Raw genomic sequence first — 5,924 nt, forward strand, 5'->3', positions numbered from 1 at the left:
TGCTTTCAATACCAGCGCTCTCAACACACGTAGCAAAAGAATCCTTCGTTGAATCAGAAGCTTTCACATACTTAACGCTCTCCCTAATGTTCACCAAAAGACTAGAACCTAACTCTAACCCTTTCTTGACAATCAGATTCAAAATGTGGGCGCAACACCTTACATGGAGGAACTTTCCATCGCACAACAAGCCATTCCCACTCTGCAGACGATGAGTAAGGATCTTTTGCATGTTATCATTAGCAGAAGCATTATCTAAGGTGAGGGAAAACACTCTTCGCTCTAACCCCCACTCCTTTAGGATATCAAAAATCTTCTTGGCTATTGCTTCACCGGTATGTGGGGGTTTGACATCGCAAAATGCCAATTTGTGACTGTGTAGCTTCCATTTCTCATCAATATAATGAGCAGTGAGGCAGATATAACCCCTCACTTGGCTACGACTCGTCCACAAGTCAGAAGTGAAAGACACTCGACCTTGGTAACTTGCAAACATTTCTTTCAACTTTAGCTTTTCTATTTCATATCTTATATACACCTCCATACTTGCAGTTTGTCTACATATAGGCTCACATTCTGGATTAAGATATTTATCTCTCTCCCTAACCTTTTCGTATTCTACATAGCGAAAAGGAAGGTCATGATAAATTATAATCTCAGAAACCATTTCCTTATCAACTTTGGGATCATATTCAACAACTTCTGTTTCAAGTTTTTTTGGACAAGAGCGTGAATGGCGATTCATTGTTGAAGTTCCATGAGTCCTATCTATAACTAACTTAATACCACAGTAGTGACACTTAGCCCTTTCTTTACCATCAGACTCTACGCCTACCGATGTAAAGTGTAGCCAACACTTAGAAATTATTTTACGTACCTGTCTAGGCCGTTTAGCTCTTGGAGCTCGTGGAGCTCGTGAAGATCGTGAAGCTCGTGGAGATCGTGAAGCTAGTGGAGATCGTGGAGCTAGTGGAGATCGTGAAGCTCTTGGAGATCTTGGAGCTAGTGGAGATCATGGAGCTCGTGGAGATCTTGGAGCTAGTGGAGATCGTGGAGCTCGTGGAGATCGTGCAGCTCGTGGAGTGTGTGTGTGTCTCTTTGGACGTTGAGTATGTGTTGACTGAGCAGGTTCATTGACACTAAGATCATGTTCCTCTTCTTGGGATTCTTCATCTTCATTATTCTCCAAGTCCATCAATTCGTTTTCTGCCTCAAGAGCTGCCATTCTTTGTACTGTTTGTGAGTCCATGCTGCAGCCTGCAACAAAAAATAAAAATTCTATTATTATTTTGGGATTCTTTGAAGCAAATATGATTGAACACATGGAAGAACACAAGTTAACCACTAAGAGAACACAAGCTAGGCACACGCAAGACAATTACACCACAGAGAGTTGAGTTGTAAGATCAGACATTGACACAAACAAAAAGAACAAATTTTATTCACATAGTGTAAATGTTCGAGCTTCCCAAAAGATGTGATGACTTACAAATATTGTAAATGTTCGAGATTCCCAAGCTCAGGTGCAAGATGCCAAGATGTCCAATAGCTTTTCTAAAACGGATTGGTCCTCCTGAAGCAAAGCAATATAATATCGGTTTCCTTTTAATACTCAGTCAGTGCAGTCACACATTCACAAGCTAGACACAGAACAAAACTGAAAGAACAGAAGCCAATCACATAACACATTACAAGAACAGATTCTCCATGGAAACAAGTAACAAACAAGTGTGATTAGGAAAGCTATGTCTCAATTTTATTTGCAACTTTAAGATCACAGTAACTTTGCATTTAATAGAGTAAATTTTATTGAGCAGAAACTGTATTCTTCATTGCTTAAGCTATTATGAGAGGTGGAAAAGGACTAACCTTGAAGAACTAATACCCAACTCTTAGACTCAACACACAGCTACTCAGTTCCACTGGTAATCTGTTCAAAATCAAATCCAAAATCATAAAATTCACAGCTGTGAACTGACCCAATACAAATCAAGTCCAAAGTTCATTGATAACACCATTACATTGTCAAAAGGGAACATCTAAGGAAGGACTCATCTACAAATACAACTAGAAGTCTACAAGTCTAAGAGAAGATAACCTAGAAGATCGAGAGATACCTTTGATTTTGTTTTCGTTTTCAGAAGATCCATGTGAGATGGGCCATCGATTTCGATTCAGAACAAACCCTACCCTTCGATTTCATTTTCGTCTTCATAAGAACATATGGCCTTCGATTTCGATTCAGGACAAACCCACCGCCTTCGATTTCGATTCAGAACAAACCCAGAACCTTCGATTTCGATTTCGATTAAGTTAATTGGGCTAACCCTAGTATCAGCCCTAACCATATAATTAAAGAAGAGTTAAAATAGGGCTGGGTTAAATTAGGGTTGGGCTTATATTACACTAGAAAGGGTTGAGCCCTAATCAATGACTTAACATCCCTACTTTTCTTATCCACTTTGTATTACATGGTTAGGATGAGGAAGCTTTAATTTAGGTTGTGTGAGATATCTGAATTTCTAATGTGTAATTTCATTTGTTAGGTTAATATGCTCTGTTATAAGAAAAAAATAGATATGTGAAGTAGTCAAGCCGTAAAAACAAATTTGTAAATACCCAATTTTTTTTTTGTAACTTAAATACCCAATTTAAATCACGTAGTTGTTGTTGTTGATCATCTTTTCCCTCGGTGGAGTAGCTATTGCATCATTATTTGTTAGCCAATGGATATGATCTCTTCAAAGCTACAAAAAAAAAACAAAATAGCAATTCGAGCATGCGAGAGAATCAGAGAATAACTAAGGATGCCACTTGTTTTTGAAGATGTATAGTCAAGACGGAGCTGTAGTAGTTCATGAAGCACGACATGAACTACGACATCAGATGAGGATACAAGAAGTTGGTCGAGTGAGTTAATGAGCATTCAAGAAAGAATTACTGAAGGAGTCAGTTTAAAGGAAGAATTGGAGAAAAAACAGTCTAACTCAGAAGAAAGGAAGATTGGCTTATTCGCTGAAGAAGAAGATATGAAAAGTTTCCATTAAATAGATTTTATGTCTGGGGTTTCTCCTCTAAAGAATATAAAGAGGAGGCTTGGCACGGTGTGGCCGGTTAACACACAGAGAGAATTTTTAGCAATAGGAGGTTTGCAAGTCCGAATAAGGAGAAGCAAAACCACTAGGGGTTAAGGGTTTGAGCGGTTCATAAACTACGTGAATTCTGTGAACGAGTAAGACTAGTCAACAAGTAAAGGTTTGTCTTGAGCTTGCTTGAAGGATTTCTTTTAAGAAGAACTTGTATGTGCTTTTAAAAGGATTAATCTAGTCGAATTCATTGAAAAGAAATATCACTGTGATACTATGTGTTCTAGTTAGTGTAGCTTGATTATCTTACATCAACAAGTGGTATCAGAGCGAGCGGGTATTTGTATTTGTTTTTTCAACAGGTAAGATCCTGCGGAGTAAGATGGACAGCTACCGTGAGATGTTGTCGCAGTCAAAGGTGATCCTTGAAGTAGGAAACTACAGCTTTTGGAAGGCTCGTATGAAGGCGACGATCAAGGGGATAGATCCTCTGGCGTGGAAAGCTGTGGAATCTGGGTGGACGGCACCTGTTGCAAGAGGTGATGATGGAACTGATGTACCGAAGGGATAAGAGCTTTGGACGGATGAAGAAAACAAGATGGCTAAATTCAATGCGAGAGCTCTTACTGTGATTCACTGCAGTGTAGCGAGAAAGCAATTTGAGCTTATTCAAGGGTGTGAGTTAGCAAAAGATGCATGGAACATTCTCCAAGTACATTTTGAAGGAACACTGAAGGTTCAGAGCTCCATAAAAGACATGCTTGCAACCAGATTTGAGGAACTTAAAATGGATGAATATGAATCAATTGGTGACTTCAGCTCCAAGCTCAGCTCACTAGCTCAGGAAGCATTAACTCTTGGTAAAAAATACAAAGAAAAGAAGCTAGTGAAGAAGTTCCTAAGGTGTCTACCAGCTAAGTTCATGCCATACAAGGCAGCTATGAGCGTTTCTCTGAACACTGACGAGATGACGTTTGATGAAGTAGTCGGGATGCTTCAAGCTCATGAAATGGAGGTTTCTGGTGGAAAGAAGGAAAAAGGAATCGCTTTAGCATCAGTGGAAAAAACTGAAGCTGCGGATAATGATCCAGTGAGCCTATTGGTAAGACAATTTGACAGAGCTCTACGCAAGGTAGAGCAAGGAAAGAAGAGGTTTGTTCCAGGGAGGAAGACAACTGCTGAATCTGACAAGGGGAACAAGAAGGCTGATGTCAAGTGTTATGAATGCAAGGGATACGGTCACTTCAGAACTGATTGTCCAACGGTCAAGAAAAGAGAATTTCAGTGTCATGGATGTTAAGGTTTTGGACATACTCAGGCTAAGTGTGAAGCAGATGGAAAAAGGAAAAGGAAAGATCCATGATTGGAATTGATGATAGTGACTCGGAAAGTGACAGTGAGGAAGAGTTGAATAACTTTGTGGCATTTCTTGGGATAACTGACTTTGAATCAGGCTCTGAAAGCGATGGTGAACCAGAGAGAGAGTTAGATGAAAGCTACAAGGAGGAGCGTGAAACACTAATCAAACTCAGTATGGAGAACCTCTTACTCATCAAGGAAAAAGAGAGGTTAGATACTGAATTGTCCCTTGTTCGAGTTGAAATACAGAGAGAAGCTGAACTGGCTAAGGAGAGTGTCGGATTAATCAAGGAAAAACTAATTCTTGCCAAATAAGCTGAAGAACTCAGAAAGGAAGTTGTAGTTGAGAAACAGGTGTCAGCAGATCTCCAGGCCAAACTCGATCATCAGAACAAAAACATCAAGATGCTCACTGGAACAAAGCAACTGGACAAGATTATGTGTGCTGGGAGAACAGAAATCTCGCACATGGGTCTGGGCTACACTGGGAGGCAGAGTATTAATACAGGAAAGACACAATTTGTGTCAGGAGGCTATGCACATGGAGAGGAATTCAACTCTAAGCCAACTGTGCATCAGACTCCTGGGTGTTTCTTCTGTGGAAAGTTTGGACACTACAAAAGGTTCTGCTATAAGTACCTCAACAGGGTCAATCAAATGTGGAAGCAACGGAAGTTCTGGAGGATTGGGAAAACGAATCAAGTCTGGATGAAGAAGACTGATTTGTATTCAGGAGCAGCTAACAGTGGAGCCGGTGGAGTTAGGTGTAACATGGCACGCGTCACAGATGAGCTAGATTCAGATGAACCATGGTATTTTGACAGCGGTTGTTCCAGACATATGACAGGCAATGCTGAGTATCTCAAAGAAGTGTCAAAAGTTAAAGGTGGAAAGGTTACCCTTGGAGATGGAGGATATGGAATCATCAAAGGGAAAGGCATCACGTGCAACTCAGAGTTACCTAAGCTAGCAAATGTGTACTTCGTCAAAGGACTAAAAGCAAATCTGATTAGTGTTAGTCAATTGTGTGATGAAGGACTCAATGTAGTATTCTCAGCGACTGACTGTCGTGCAATCAATGCATATGGCGTGACAATTTTGCAAAGAATCAGATCTGGTAACAACTGCTACATGTGGGAAAAGAAGATCAAATGCATGTCAGCTCAAGGAAATGTTGAACTATGGCATCAAAGATTGGGACACATGAATGTCAGGAATGTGATAAATCTGGTGCATATGATCTAGTTAGGGGAGTACCGAAGCTCTGATTTGATGACAAGATGGTGTGTGGAGCTTGCAATCAGGGAAAGCAAGTAAAAGTTCAACACAAGAAGGTTCCAGATGTACAAGCTTCAGCACCACTTGATCTAATTCATATGGATCTCATGGGGCCAATGCAGAAAGAGAGCATTGGAGGCAAGAAGTATGTGTTTGTGCTGGTAGATGACTACACTCGCTTCACTTGGGTTCGATTCATCA

Source organism: Brassica oleracea, chromosome C9, assembly GCF_000695525.1.
Source record: "Brassica oleracea var. oleracea cultivar TO1000 chromosome C9, BOL, whole genome shotgun sequence".
Classification (NCBI taxonomy): domain Eukaryota; kingdom Viridiplantae; phylum Streptophyta; class Magnoliopsida; order Brassicales; family Brassicaceae; genus Brassica; species Brassica oleracea.